At 42.4% G+C, this 16,875-nt stretch overlaps 1 protein-coding gene across 2 annotated transcripts in view; it reads right to left on the reverse strand.

The window, feature by feature from the left end:
* Positions 1-16,875, reverse strand: part of hs3st1 (heparan sulfate (glucosamine) 3-O-sulfotransferase 1) — a 67,565-nt gene that overhangs the window by 16,646 nt on the left and 34,044 nt on the right. Inside the window, exons 2-3 of one of the 2 annotated variants that reach the window (XR_014622678.1) lie at positions 15,401-15,534; positions 15,185-15,269 (exon numbers count right to left, since the gene is read on the reverse strand). The exons of the other annotated variant lie outside the window; for it this stretch is intronic. The gene's annotated coding sequence lies outside the window, so the exon portion shown is untranslated. Of the gene's footprint in view, positions 1-15,184; positions 15,270-15,400; positions 15,535-16,875 lie in introns of those variants that run through there. 2 annotated transcript variants of the gene reach the window in all.

The following is a 16,875-nucleotide window of genomic DNA, read 5'->3' on the forward strand; positions in this document are numbered from 1 at the left end:
AGATATACTTGCTTTTAACAACGCGTTGGGGCATGAGGGCTGGCTCGTGTGTACCGTGTCCACTTGCTGTGCAAATCCTCAGAAATCAACGCCAAGTGTACGCAAGATACGATATGCACATGAACTGTAGGAGCAGCGTCGGGCTAGTATGGAGATGTGACAGAAGTCAGGAGTCAGTAAGGGCCAACAATGGGACATCAGGCTAACGTGTACCATCTCGTGATATCCTCTGGCAACGTAGTATAGAGGCAAGTATGAGAAAAACTACATTCACCACGCATGTCGTTCAACAACAAGTATATCTCCGTACGTTTTAAAATCAGTGTGAAAATGAATTAGAAGCCAAGTTGAAAGAAAAACATGACTGAACCATCTTTAATTGGTCAACAAAACGAACGAAAGCGCACAACAGCTGCACGAGCTCCACGGAGCAGATCGAGCCAGGCAGGAAATCAGTCAATGGAACGGCATGGAGGAACTGGTAAATTTTCAAAATAAAAAGACCCTGTGCAGAATTGGGATCTACAGTGCCACAAAAACAGAAAAAAAAAGACTAAACCATTTAACTGCGTAGCACACTCACACATGGAAGAAGCACGGATGTCATGGAAACATGATAAAATAAACGCAATCTGAGCTACTCAACAACTTCAGACATCCACGTGGACGACTGACAGACGATACATAGTCTCTTATCATGATTCTACTATAATTATAAACTTAAGATTACATTAAGATCACATTAAGAAGGGATCGCTTAATGGCCGGTGTGAACAGAAGGACCGACTATAAGGAGAACTAACTGTTCACATTAGCACCTCGCTGTGTTAAAGCAGACCTGAAACATTGCCAGCGTCTCCTTTCAACTGAAACCAGCTGAAGGAATGTGGTTTTCCTTTTGCATAAAGTTAGGAGTTACTTTTACGTTATTACCACAGCTTGTGTTAATTTTTCACAGCCGTCTGCGCCACCAGTCACCCTGATTTACTCCGGAGCCAGAAGAACTGGTATCCTAGCAACAGAAGCAGATATCCCTACTTTGTTTGTTCTGTCACACAATGTGTGTGTGTGTGTGTGTGTTGATGTACATGGTGTGCGCGACTGTGTGTGTGTGTGTGCTTTGGTACAATGAGCATGTGCATGTCCGTATGCATACAACAGAGCGTTTGCATATGCAGGAGCTTCACTATAGAAACTTGCTGTTAGGATGCAAACCGACACCTCACTCCTGCCTGTAAAGGCTCAGGATTTATCGGCATGTGGGGAAAAAGCTGTTTACAAAGTGCCCTCCACTGTTACCAATGGCCATGATAATGCTGTCAGACAAGGCTTAGTGAGCCCATTCCTCTGTCTCACCTCACTTGATAGTGTTTACGCACCAACTTTAAAATGTGCTCGGCACCACTGCACGCCAATTCTGATCCGGTTCGACAACAAACCTCCCTGAGGTCACTGGTGGAAGCACGCCTGCTGACCCTATACAGAACATTTCAACATTCCCACTGCGGATGTTTAAATCCACCGAGCAAGAATTTGGAAAATCTAATTTACAACAACTGGATCTAATAAAATGTAGAAGAATGGATGGAAGGCATCAAGCAGTCCCTGTGAGGGATGCTTTGTGCTTTTCACTCAGTCTAATTAAATTACTGATGTACCCTGAGGAACCTCTTCAGATGCCTCAGAGCTGCCCTCATGTTATACATAAACCTCCTCAAACATGATTTAGATTTATAGTATTAATATTCAACCTCGTACGTGGTTTTATAAGTCGACTCGGCTCGGGTATGTTCTTTATATAAGACGGGGAAGTCGATATAAACTTTCACAAGGCAGACCACTTAAAGACGTAACTCATGTCAAGATGAAGTGAAACAAGGGTGTAATTGTTACAGTAAAAATCAGACTCGCTGCTTGTTTATCACGGGCATGTTGTGGTTTAGACAGTGAAACCAGAGATTACATAAAATGAGGGAGATGTGCAATATAGGTCTCTGTCCAAATTCAAACTAGGGACACTGATGCTGTTCTGCTGATAGCGGCGCCAGGACTGAGCATGTGACGCTCTGGAGGGAAGTTACTTACAAATAACAACATATTTTGTCATTTATTTGTGAGGACTTGTCGCTGAAAAGAATTATTATTATCTTGTTACACACAGACGACCTTTGCGAGCGTGACACCACTGGATATTTGTCAACATTCCCAGCCGAGTTTGTGGCGACCAAAACCAAACTTTTCACGGGATACTCCAGCCGTGTTTGTGGTGACCAAAAGTGGTATTTCAGGCCAAACCATTATGTTTTCCCTAACCAAGTGGTCTTTGTGCCTAAATGTAACCAGAGCACAAGCACAGCTGTGTGATAAGAGAGAAGTGGAAAATTGATTCCAAACAAAGGTAAAGTTGCAACATAAAGAAATGTACAGCGTGAACTTATCTATGGTTTTGCAGAAACATACTTTGTTACATTTCTTCTGGCCATTGGGTCGGAACCGGAGGCAATTCCGACAGCGTCCGAGATGCTGGGTTCATTTTCTTTTCAGAGATCCTTCATTGATTTGTTTGGGAAGAGGGTTTACTATGGATATATTTGGGAACAGGACCTTTGTAGCAAGCTGAATTTCTAAGTCAACAGGATAAAGTCAGGCTGCTGTTGTAAAGTATGCCTGTCTTTATAACGAATTTTAACATGTCAGGGCATAAAACCAATGGAGTGTTGTTCTTTACAAGTCCAGATTCGATAGTCTAAAAATAATCTTATAATCAAAATCCAAATTGAATGATGGATTTGGAGAATGTGTTGGACCACACCCATCTTGGATCTTGGCCTTTATTTTGATCTCAATACTCTTTACAGGTGTGTAGTTGATTGTATCTTGCACATGGCAAGTTCAAAAGTGCTTCTGTGGAAGTTCCCGGTTTAATTGGTGTCTCCAAGACCACATTTTGCCACGATGAAACACACATCGGCACAGACTCCCAATATGAAAAACACAGCCACACTGTTGCGTCTGGCAGTAATTACCTTACACATGGTGATCCTGCAAGCATCAGTGGCCAAAACATAGCAGAGAAGAAACAGCTCGTACTATTTACAAACTGCAGAACCAAATCCTTGCAAAAAAAAAAAAAAAAAAAAAAAAAAGGTTTGGGGAAATTTGTGTAACCATAGAAACTATTGTATGATATGTATGTAAATAGCAACCATGGGTTACACTGCTAAACTGATACTATGCAGCCGTGTCTGCTGTAACCAAGTAATAATGACTTCGATGATACATCAACACGAGCAACACCAAAAACATGTACATGAAAGTTCCCCCAGTCTTCAAACTGAGCGGCGTTCCTCTTTAAAGATGGTTTCCAGATAAAGATGTTAACACAGCTGGAAAACAGCCAGCAGGCATCTCTATTCACTTGGACCAGTCGCCTGTCTCTATCTCCAGTGCCACCCTACTCCAAATCCCCGTCCTCAACACAGAGTTTGTCCTTATAATTGAAACAGTGTGAAGAAATGTGATTTCTGATAAGGTTAATCTTCACAGTGATTAAGCTTCTATAATCTTACTGATGGACGGCGATCACACGTTTGATGCCAGAGATAACGGGCTAGCCCACGTGTTGTTGCTTTTTTTTTTTTTATCCGAACACACCCACAGTGTGAGTGAGTGAGGTGATCTCGCTTAAAATGTAGCAGGGCATGCACAGTAGGATTGCTAACATCTGTTCTTGTTAAATTGCAAAGAAGTTTTATTGATCTGCTGCTGGGACCACATTCCTTTGCAATTTACTGCAACGGGAGGAAAAAGCAGAGGGTGTTTGCTTTTAAGGAGGATCACTAGTTCAGGTAGTTAATGCCCATGGTCTCTTTTATTCCCCTTAAATCTACCAGGAGGGGCATGTGAAGGGAATTCAAATGAAAACTGACTCCTCGCTCTGCCTCCTCTATAGTCCAGTCAGCGCGGTCTGGGAGCTTTGCGTGATTTAAGGATCATTGTGCAAGGGCCAAATTGGCTACAGATGGGTAGGGGGTCTACAGCTTCATAACCTCACGGCTTATATGTATGGATTATCTGAGGTAAGAGCACCATAAATTACGCATGGGAGCTTTCTTATACTTGTGACCTGGCAACCCCGACCATGCCTGGTGTAATGGGATAGCTTGCAGAGCTGGTGGTTTCAATTAAGGAATGCTGGCTTGGTGATATCATTCTTCTACCACAGGACTCGTACCAGACTCCTAAACAGGCCCAATGCATGTGAAGTGGCTGCTTCAGTTGAGTGTTTGGTTCATGAGGACTGGTTTCTCATTCATGGATTGACTGTGTGTTACTAACATCTTTCAGTGGATAAAGTGCCTGAAGGATAATTTCACCTGCTGTTTCTTCTTTGATGCATATGTATTGTGCATAAAGATTAAAACCAAATAAAATAACAAGTCAAACTTTTGGTGTAAGAGAATATAAACAGCATTCACTGCAGCTGATGTACATATTCTTCCATTAAGGGTTAGGATAAAAACCACACTTTATGTGGAGACGGGCTCTAAGCTTCAGGCGTCGCGGAAATTAATTTTTGAAAATGTGAACATCTATCAGTCACTGACAGATAAATGTTTAAAATCACCGGCCACTCTATAGTAAATCACTATGTTGTGTCTATAATCAACCAGCCGCTTTCACATTTTATCAGCAATTGGCTGATGGCCCACCCGCCCGCCCACTCTGGCTTTTGGCCTCTGGCTGGGCGTCTTCCTTTGCAGCAGCTGACTGACATTTAAGAGCCAATGTTGCTCTTAAAATACGCTGTCAACGTCTGTGCTGAGCTACTGACTGAAGCACATGAGAGTTACAATACTGGAATTTGTAAGTTCAATGCAATGCCTTGAGAAATGATAAAAATTCGATACCATTTTTGATACCATGGGAAAAAACTCAAACAAGACTGAGGGCATAGAGTTTAGGTTTACTCTGATGGGGATTAGTTTAGCTTAGCTTTGAGAATTAAAGATTGCTGTTGGTCCAACGACAGGACAACACTTTTATCAACAGCAGTTCACTGGGACATCTTGTTAAATACTTAAGTAATGCTGAAACTGTAACAAACTGCAGTGTGTCAGTCCTCCAGGTGTTTTGCTTAACTAGTTGTACTAGCACTTTTTGTTAGCATTGATCTGCAGCATAGCTTGTATATATGGGCATGCTTGTTGTATCCTTTGCTTTTCTTTGTTTATTTGCCTTATATGTGAAGTATTTCCAAAACAGCACTGCTGCTTGTTTGCTTTGTCAGCCAAAACTGGTAGCGGAGGCTCTGCACTTGCCATCTTTAATGAGCTAACACTATAACAAAATGGAGCGAGTGATGAGAAGATGGTACTTTGAGTATGTGAAAGGATGTGGTGCTGTGTGGGCACGACGGTGTGTGTGTGTGTGTGTGTGTGTGTGTGTGTGTGTGTGTGTGTGTGTGTGTGTGTGTGTGCGTGCGTGTGTGTGTGTGTGTGAGAGAGTGTGAACTCACTGTTGGAGAAAAATGGAGACAGAGAAAGTGCAGTGTATCAATCCTATGGAAAATGAGGAAGCCATTTAAAATATCATATTGAATGGGCTACAAATTATGATCCAGGACATTTTGCCCCCGGTTGAACCAGTCCATGTAGTGTAGAGGGCCACGGTGAAACATCCAGGTTTTCATTAAAGGAAGGAAGGGAGGAAAGGAAATCATGGAAAGTATAGCCTCAGGAAACGCATTTCATTTATTTCATAAAGACAGATGAAAGCTGGTGGAGCAGAGGCTGCAGCTCTCTGTAGAGAAGAAAAGGGTTAACCGTCTTTTTCATGGTTCCAGATGTGGTGACAAATGACCAGACTGTCAAAACTCAAAACAACGGGGAGTCCAGCAAAATCAGCACTCTGCAAGTTACCCCTGTGATTCCAGTCACAACATGGTAGTAACATGGGGAGCACTCAAATCACAGATGGGACCAAACAAAAGCTGAAACATCGTCCAACCTCCCCTATTTTCAGTCATTTTTTAGTGCCTGGCAGCACAGATTTTGCACCACTTATATTAGTACCAACATTGCCAGTTGGAACAGAAAATGCATGCTCCCCGGAGAACACCATGTAGGGGGTGCTGTCAATGCAGAAAAATAGATAATTTCTTCTTTTTGCTAATTGCATTTTGACCGAGTTGGTACACAAGTCAAAATGAAACACTAATAATATACTTCTTTGCAAAAATGTATTTAAATTTCAATTTGTCTACAGTGACAGGTAAATCAGTGATGATTGTTTGGGTGATGAGGACGACTGTGGAGCAACATGGGCCTCATTTTAACAAACACGGAGCCTTATCAAGGAAGTTTAGGAGGCGAGCCAGACAGCCCATGTTCCTGGTGTGAACTGGGCGCTGGCAATAAATCATTGGACCCTTCTACCCAGTTTGGGTCCAATCATGCCAGGAAACAGTTGTTTCCTTAATTTCTGCTCAGTTTGAAGCAGAGAGAGAACAAACTCTTCCTACTGCCAACAGCTACACTCAGAACACGGCACCAGGAGTTTATCGCAACGATTTGTTGAAAAGAAAAATATTTGCAGGGAAGTGATGAAAAGGTTACTGTGAAAGGTTGACACACAGGCGAAAGAAAACCGCAATAAATCTGAAAGCTCAGAGCAAACTTTTCACAGGTTATTGCAGGTTTTATGGCAATGTTTGCTTTATTGGATTTTCTCAAGGTTCATTCCAAACAGCATGTTTGAACCATACTTCTGTTCCAAATACTTGAGGTTTAATTGGCACCTTGTGTTGAAAGGCATGTGATGAATTGGTAAAAATACCTTGCATATTCACTAAATGCCTCTGAAAATTCAGTTCAGGTCACTGTGTTGTTGATAAACACAGCACAACCTAATCAGAGTATATATAATGGAGGACTGCATAATCTAAAGTGAAAGTGTTCTTGTAAGATCAAGGTGCATTATCCAAAATTAACTGTTTTTGTTTGGAGGGCAGCAACGGCTGGAGCCAAACCCAGCTGACATTGGGTGAAAGGCGGGGTACGCCCTGGACTAGGGGTGTAACGATTTATATCGCTGCCGTGGTTTAGACACGCCTTTATTTTTAAATTCCCATGGCACGTCTGTGTCACCGTTTCCATCCATGCGCAACTCCTTTTCTAAACAGTGCTAGCTTGAGCCCGGAAGAAAAATGCAAGCAGCCAAGAAAAAGACGGAGAAAAACACGATGAGGATATTATTTACTCCCCTCTCAGGTTACAGTCAGCAGTGTGGAAATATTTTGGATTTTGGAGAAAATCAAAGTTGATAGAAAATGTAACTGGTTGTGTTAAATGGGCATATTATATCGTCTCATTTTGATGGCACGCCCCTGTATTGAATCAAATTGACATCGTATCGTGGCAGATTTTGTGATATCGGCAAATATCGCATCGGTGTCCAAAGAATCGATATAACATCGTATCGTGATGAAACTTGCGATTTACACCTCAACCCATGTCTTTGACTGTGGGGTTAAGCCAAAACACCCGAGGAAACCCACACAGACAGAAGGAAAACATACGAACTGCTAAGATCAAGGTGACAGGTTAAACTTGTATCATTTACAGTAATTGCAACCCCAGCCTAGACTTGATAGCTCAGAGCAAACATGTCAGCCGAAGTGTGTGTCTGCCTCATTATGTATGATGTGCCAGATGTCATGAATGTGCAGAACATTTTGGAAGGAAAGGCATATTTTTTTTTTTATCTCTCTGTAGAGATGTGTTTAGCAACACTTGGCATAAGACTAGAAGAAGAAAGGGGGGAGCTCCATTAGAGCTGTTGTGCTCCAACAACAAAGCTGTTTGTAGCAAACGTGTATAAATGAAAACAAGACTCATGTTTTTAAATCAGCGCTACTTGCTTTTTATCTGATTTCTTGAGCATGTTAGGTTAGGGGTGGGTGACATCAATGCAATACTTTCTCCTTTCTACTATTCATACGACTCATACTAACCAAACGTTTTGGAATCGGTCCAGTAGATCACCGTGAAATTACAGAAATGATTCCTATGTAGGCTGTCTGGCTCTGAAATCTCCGAAGATGTGAGTTATTGCAGGGATAGGACTGTGGAAACGTGAGTAAGAGTTGGAGAGAGGAGTTCGTAGTTTACCTAGAAGTACAGCCAGCGCGAATTTATTCAGTCATGACTGATTGTTTAACTGATTTTGACAATCTAGATGAGGCAACAACTGTAATGTGCCACAGAAGCCAAATCCTGGAGAGCGGAGAAGGAGCAGCTGTGTGGATGCAGGTAGGAAAAAAAAACATTCATTCAAATGTTGAAGAAGAGCGGCTGCCTGAGTGTGGCTGAGAACACAAAGACACACCACAGACAGATGATTAGAAACTTAAATGCGATGGCCCGCACCCCCGAGCCACAGTCGCCCTTATCTAAATTAAACGATAGATAAACTGGTTTAATTGCGTTCCATGTAAACCTCATTCACAATATTATCAATTCCAGGATGAGACTGGGATTCCAGGATTCATGTAAATGTTATTGATACCAATTCATTATTGATTCTCCTTATTGAGCCCTGATCAATTTTGGTCCAGCTGGCTGTAGCCCTGGAGCTAGCTGTAGCATCGGTCTGTAATACAAAACAACAACACACTTGTTGTGGAGTGAATGTGGCTGGAGTCTCACAGCCTGGGGAAAGAGCTGCTCTGTAGTCTGGTGGTATGGCAGCGTATTATTCTGTATCTATTTCCAGGTGGCAGCAGGGTGAACAGACTGTGACTGGGGTGGGTGTTATCTTTTAATATCCTTTGGGCTCCGTGCAGACGTCTCACTTCACAGCATTTGTTTTCATTTAGATGTTTTTTGTCAAAGAGTGTAGGGTCGATGCCATCGTCTATCTACTACTCATCCCTGACCATCCTAACATCATGATTCATGATGTCACGATGAAAAAGCTCCCCACCAGAGAGCACAATTAAGAGGAGTGTCCCCTCAGAGTTGCCGTAGGGAAAGAGTTCTTGTTATTTGTGATATGTGGGGAGACTAAATGAAAAGCACTAACATCACGTCTCCATGTCATGTTTATTATTTTCTTATTAAACCAGCTCAGTTAGGAGAACCAGAGACACTCGGTTAAATTTGTGGCAGCAGTGTTTCTTTTCCTGCCGTTTTTACACACAGTTTTCTTAGCTTAGCTTCTTCGGCTAGTCGGCCAACGTTGTTTTATGCATATGAGGCTGAACAAAACTAAGTTACGGACATGTGGTGCAGAGACAAGGACACTTTTAAACCTGGCACAGTATGTCGGTGGTAACGGGAGTTAGTTTCCTCTGCAGGGTGAGACAGTTGGAGATTCATGTCAGAGCAATGGTGGGAAACACCGGCGGCTACAGTGGTGAGCTGATACGCAACTGCTGCCTCACGACAACACCGAGGGGACACACTGCCTCAAATTCGTAAACAACGATGTCATCATCCATCATGTTTCCACTCTTTCTTGAAATGATCAATTTACTGACATCACAACAAGAACTGCTGTCATCCCTCTTTTTTTCTCCAGTCGTGTAGACTTGAGTTTGATATCATTGTTTTGCAATGCGCAGCTGTCAGAAAAAACATGCCTCCATTGATTAATGGTATCGATAAGCCTGTGGGTGTACAACTCCAATCCCCAATCCCCACCCTTACGCTCTTATTGTAAGGAAGAAGTGGTTGTTTATTTGTGCATCTGGTGAGTCAAACACTATAACTGTGCTAGTAATCACCAGTCAGGCCACTGGGGATGTCCGTCTCTTTCAGGGCTGAGGCATTATGATGTAATACCTCTTTAATGCATGTATGCATGATGTATGTGGGTGCGTCTGTGTGTGTGTCACATTTGACTTCGGGGACAACGGGCTGTAACAGCATGTGACGTCTAATTTATGACGAACAGGGGCGTTGTGATACTGAAAGTTGGCTTACATCACATTCCTTTCTCTAGAGATTCGGAGCTGTGAGCTGCAGAGTTTGTGATTACTACACCACAGAGGAATGTACTGACATGCCCTCAACCTCTCCTCGTTCACAGTCAGTAAATTAAAAGAAAACAAAGCTGCAAAAGTATGTCACAATACAGACATGTTGTTTTGTACAGATCCCCCACAGTGAGTGCTGCATGAAGTGCAGCGCTGCAACATGAAAGAAAATCAAGATTAGGATGCCGCTCAGCACACAGGTGTAACAAGATTTAAACTAAGCAGTTGGCAAAAGCGCTCAACTAATCATGTTCATTTTAATAAAACAAGTAGCTGTGGGCTGTGACATCGCCTGCGATTTGTCTCCGTTACAGTGATGGAGCTTTCGGAAAATAAAAGGTCAGTTTCGGTCGGGTGATCATTTAAATCTATGCAAACCGAACACGGCTTAGAAAAACAAAATGACATCCTAGCCAATTGCAATCAATGTTAAGAAAGTAATCAGCGCGTGATTAGATGTAACGCTCCCGGTATTGATCCCCCCCCCCCGCACCACGAGGCCGCTTCAAGTGCTCTGAATGAGAAGCGCTCAATCACCCGGTGAGGTTAAGCACAGACTGTTACCACAGAGTGAATTGCCTTGGACACGCGGGGGGGTGAGATAACTGCCTGTGATTCCTGGCTGCATCAACGTTTACCCTTTTCTGCCAACGTGTTGCTGATATATCCGTCGGAAATGCTGTCAGGTTTTTCTCTTTATTCCCTTTTCTGTGTCAAAATTGATTATTTTTTTCAAGTGCCTGGCAGACAACGCTTTGACACAGAAATCTCACTGCTGCTGTGATTTGACAAGACACAGCAGAATAAAGTCTGGCCAAAAAATAAATAGATATTGCTGTTATGTTTTGATGCTCCTGGATAGAATGATTTACACAAAGTAATTCACTGCAGCCGTGCTGTCATAGCGGCAGGTGTGAGACACATTAAGCTCATACATGGCAGCTTCAGGCTAACAGCTTCTCACATGGTGATATTCATCACATTGTTCATCCCGTGGTTCACGAGCTCATGTCGGTCATATTGCTTATAATTAACAAGTTTCTTATCCTAGCCACAAAATCACACCTTTATTAACAAGTGACAAAATCTGTCAGTGCAGGGTGAGACGACTTCGCTTTTTCTCTTAAAGGAAACGTTGAAAATGTTTTTCAAGGCCTCATTATTTTAGAAGAATGTCACTGTTGAACGAGGAAAAACTGCTGCGGGAAAAAAAGTGACAGAACATCTCACCCCACTGCCGATTTCACCCACTCGATTGAACAGAAATACAAATATGCTGATTTATATAATTAGTGGTGTAAAATCACCCCATTATTGCTCAGTTAAAGCAGCAGCCTTACAACATCACACATGCATCAACTTGATGATGGACTTTTCTAAATTTGACTACAGCTGAAACAATTAACAGATAAGTCGATCGACACTGAATATGTCAACTTTCAAATTTTCTTTGACTGAATGATCAAATAAGCAGAATAAATGAAAAGATTCTGCACTAATTTTGTCAACACTGCTGTGTTAATAAACCTCTGTGGCTCAATTAATATTGATGCACGGGAGCTGAATATAAGATATAGTTTGTTTTGCAGTAAAAATCAGGTAATTACTGCAGATTTAGATTTGAATGGAGCATAAGTTATGTGATCTTAATTATCAAGTGACATGAATTCATGTCATCGTCCATAAAACACTTAGCAGAAAAATAAAAAAACAGATTGTAAGGCTCCAGATTTTTAGATTTAAGCTGAGGGGACAGAGCTTAAACCTTTAAAGACAGGACAAACCGCCCAGAGGACAGCTTCACCAACTTATCACAGGTTTTTTTTCCCTCTGTGAACGTGAAGGAACACGTACCGACTGAGATGATAAGAGAGACAACACACTGAGCCATAAGATCACTGGTTTGATTGCTGCAACTGAAAATATGGTTGCCGTTTTCAGTCACCTTATATTTGGAGTAATTAATTTACAATGCAGATTTGTGTCAGCGTAATAAAGAAAAGTTGTTTTATCTTTGCAGAATTTGAATCTTAAATGTTCAGTCCACCCTCAGTTCCTGGTAGGTCTACATGAAAACACCAGTGGTGCAGCTGTTTTCATGTTTCTTCGCAGATCCGTCAAACATGAATCCAGTGAGTCTCTGTTTACTGTCTCTATTTGTTACATGTTAACACGTGATGGCAACCAAAGGCCAAGAATTGGTTGCCAGTATCTTTAAGTAATTGCCAATGGCAATCTCACTCCCAGCGCAGTGCAGATTGCAGTTTGCTCGTTTTATTTCTCCCGCTCAAAAGTCAAAATCCTTCAGAGTGAATGTCCACACCGGCTGACCCAGAGTGGAGCAGACTCGGCCTAGTTTGAATATGTTATTGAATGTTTGTTAAAGTTATTAAGAAATTTAAGCCCAAATATTCAAATAACTAACATAAAGGGGATGAAGAACACATTTTCCACATTGCTTCACAGTTTAAGGATTCCTGAGAGTTTACAGTCTTTAAGTGTATCAAAGTGTACGGACACGAGAAATAACAGGTAAACCTGTGAGCCACTCTACACTTCTAAGCCGATTCTGTTAAAACTCCTGATCTTGCAATCCTCAGGACCTTGTTCAGACCTCATCAGCCCCGACACACACACACACACACACAGACACAGAGCATGACAACCCGCCCCTCTTCAAACGGCCCATATATGTCCCCTATAAGGCGAGGCCGTTCACCTCATCTGAGAGATTAGAGCAGGCTGCAGAAGTGGGATTGGTCTTGGGGAAAAAACTCACTTTTCTCAGTTTGAGGTTGAGTCACTGCAGTTTATGGAGTAAAAAAAAAAAAAAACCCTGTGATGGTGTCTTTGAGGGGTGTCCACTAGCAGATGGCAGCATGCAGTGGGGTGCCATTTGCCTCGTTCCTATCTTTGCCCTGCACAGGTGGGTGGTGGTGCAGATCTCTCTCCCTCTGCTTTCTCCTCTGGGGAATCTTTAGCTGGCCGAGGTTTGATATGGCACAGCCCCAGCCAAATAATCACAGCTCAGACAGAGGGGGGTGTGCAAGCCTTTACCCCCAGCATCCAGGGATTTGGGAAAAGTTGTCTCAAGGGAGGGTGTGGGGGGGTGGGTGGAGGTTGGACGCCTGGCGAGTATCGTTTCATAGACAGATGATATATGTGGAATGGGATCAAAAGGGAGGATTTTTGGCCGAGCGGTGGTTTTCACAGTGGTGTGCGGCTGAGTGGCTCAGCTTCTCAGCGCGTCTGTGTTTCTGTCATCTTTTTTTTATCTCGTCTTCAAAACTCTTAGTCTTTGTGATCTCTTCCTCAATCCACTCCTTTTCATCTGAGTTATTTTTCCTTTTATCCTCGCCCCAGTTTTTTGTCTGCGAGAGGCGACAGTGTCGGGGCTCAGGGTTTGTCCACGGGCATCAAATCAGCTTTACTCAATTTTGCTGACGGCTCACTCCGAACTGTCAACAGTTGCTTTTCTCCTCATCCAACAACACAGTCAGTAATCACCCTCATCGTCGCCCTCACTATTATTATCATCAACGCTATCGCCATCATCTTCAATCATCAGCCCTGTTTTGGCCATTAAATCCGTCTTTCTTTGAGAAAATCCAAGCACAGTCATTTTCACAGTATTACAGACTGAATCTGACTATAACAGCTCACAGAATAACAGGAGGCAGAAATGCATTTCCAGATCTGAGCGCCGCTCCAGATCAAAACAACAACAAAATAGAGGGTTGTGTGCAAATTGCAGTTTTTAGCAAGTCTAGGCAAACACTTTTAACTACTCCACACTCAACATGTGCTGCACCTGTGGAATCTTTTACAGCTTTCAGACCAGCAGTCGAGATGACGAGAGGTGAACTCATTTGGCAGTGCGGATAAAATGGCACGTGCTTTCGCTTCGTGCTGCACTCTGCGGGCAACGGGGCGAAAAAATTAACAAATTAGCTCTCTTGTTGTTGCCTCAGGTATTTTCCTGCTCGTTTACAACAAAGCTTTGCGTGCCATTATAGCGCCGGCTTATGTGGGAAACTGCGAGACATTAGTTGCTAATTTAAGACTGAGCCTCATCCAAGGCTGAAATGGTGCATAATTGCACAGTGGGGAGTGTTTTAGCAGAGAGAGAGAAGCAGCTCTTCTATCAGAGCTGCCCAGCTGAGATCCACATAGTGACATTTCACTGTGGTGTCGTATTATGAAGGATTTATTAAACCTTGAAGTTCATTTTTGGCGTCCACATACAGGCATGCGTGCTTTTAAATGTATCAATTCATTATTTAGAGCTGTTGACTTTTAAAATGAAAAGGCTGCAGATCATTCATATTGTATTTCAACAGATTAAGGACACCCGTGAATGTTTTAGCACACAGTACACCGGAGCAAGAGACTGAAAATAGTGCCTCCTTTTTGAATTGAAAATTGATTCTGTACTGAATTGGACACCCGAGAATCAGAATCAAATCGAATAGTGAGATTGAACAAAGATTCACACCCCTACATACCTCCCAACATTACTGTTTTTTGCTTGAATCTCCTCCGATTGGTTATTTCTCCCATTAATCTCCCAATTTCATAGTAACAGAAATAGAGTTGTGTTGTCTCTGTGTGGGATATGTGTCGTGGTACCTGGCAACCCAAAACCAGAGGTCTTAAACTGAATTCCAAAGTGGTATCAAAAATATCTCAAAAAGTCTTTTTTTAGTGGAAAACCCTGAATTCTCTAAAGAAAAGGCAGACGAAACTGATTTTAAGCTTAATACACCTGAAATCACACAAGGTATTGACATTTCTGTTGAACTGTATGTGTGAAAAGTTTTGTCTGACCCTAACTAACAGAAACACAGAGTCGTCCTCAACATGACAAAACTCAAGCTTCACGTCCATCAGCAGATGGAGTCAGCTCAGTTGTCATGGAGATTGATCTGTCATCACATGAACTCAGTAGCTGTTTGGACTTCATCCACACCGCATGGGACTTCTCATCCGTGTTGAGTTGAAAGATATACGAACCTTGTGGAGTTTTTGACCACGACCGATGCTTTGGAGCAATGTTTTTAGGGTCGGGTCGCCCATTTTGAAAATACAAGTATCCGCAATTTGTCATAGACAGACTTTTATAAAGTTTCTTCTCAGTCAACAACTCACAAATTCGAGTGATTTTAAAAGGGAGTCTGGGGAATTTCTCTCTCTCTTCATGTCCTTGCAGTTGTTGACTGCATAGTTGTGGCTGTTTGCAAAAAAAATGTTCAAACTGTTGTTAATAACTATTAGATAAAAGTTGTCCTGGTCTGTCAAATCAATAAAAGAAACATGAACGCTGCGCATCATTTACTATGACGTCCTTATGTATAGACTGACCTCAGCACCCCCACCTGCGCCTGACTTCCAGCATCCCAGCGGATCAGGATAGGGGCCGATAAAACTTGATTGGTACGTCCCTTAATCCAAGTCAAAGTTCACTTGGATTTATATTCCAGCCATATCCCCGGGCCCTAGAAATAAAGCACAGACCTTTAATGGGTTTACAAGAAAGAGATGCAAGTGGATACCAGGAAAAGTGGCCTGAAACATTGAATTCATTTTATACAAACAACCATGACTGTAATTTCAAAACAGGGGACGTTTTTCATACTGTTTCCATTGTAAGAAATGATCATAATGTGTTTGTGAATAAACAACAGGAAACGCATGAGAACGCTGAGCTAGCTGCCGAGTTGTACTCAACACCTGTTGTTCACAAAGATGCATGAAATCACAAAAACAAGGGGCGAGCAGGGGGAAACAAGCCACGAGGTAACTGCAGAGCAATTCAGTGTTGTCTGCAGCGGCAGCCATTCCCTCACTTTAGAAGATAGATCATTTGATATGGCAGTGTTTTAGATAGATGTGGCTACACAAACAGGAGGGAGTCATTTTCCTCACAGCGGGGAGGCTCTCACTGCTCAGACACCAGCACTATCCATGTGAATAATACGTCTTCATTAGCTGATATATGTATCTGTGCCGGACCATCGCCTCGTTCACATCGTGGGCTCGTCACGGATGAACGATGGGGGCTTTAAATCTGGTCGTTTCATAAATATTACTTGGGAGTGATAATATGTGTATTTATTGTGGATGTTGATATAAAACAGCTCCTTTTATGCACAGGAGGGGCACGCTGCGTCTTTACGAGGCTGCACCGCTCGTCTCTGTGATTAAGGACATTAGACTATAAACTTTTACGGCACAGGAATAATTGCCCGCTGTCTGTAGGAATATGACATCTCTCGAAAGAGATCTAAAGAGTAAACTGGCCCAGAGAATGAACCTGCCATGAACAGCGTCACGGCTCAGAGCTTTGTGATTGTTTGCTGCAAATTTCAGACATAAGTCACGCAGCACACGAAAGCTTCTTTCATGTGGAGAGTTTATGACACGCTGTTTATTTCATAGGATATCAAAGACCACTTCTTAATTGTTATTTACACAGTGTTTGCTGTCATCCCTAAAAAAGACTGAGTTGTCCGACTTAATCCTCTGCATCTGACTGTACGGACCCTGAAAAGATTGTTGGAGACGCACCGCAGCATTCAGGTGTATACTGATTATGGTTCGACTGTCTTTTGTTGCTGTACTGAGGGAAAATATTCCTCCAAAATGATGTGAGACAGCTCAAGAGTTACAGCTCGTCTGATCCCCAAGATGAAAAGAATCTAGTCCTCACAAATTGCTTAATCCCCAAAAATCCCTTGAACTTGTTTCATTTGGCGATCATTACATGTAACCAGATGACTGAGCTTCAAACTGTGTACTCAACGGATCCTCAGCTTGCTCCGTGTTTAGACTCGAGC

The sequence above is a fragment of the Pagrus pagrus genome (genome assembly GCF_965226575.1).
Source record: "Pagrus pagrus genome assembly, chromosome: 5".
NCBI classification, from domain to species: Eukaryota; Metazoa; Chordata; class Actinopteri; order Spariformes; family Sparidae; genus Pagrus; species Pagrus pagrus.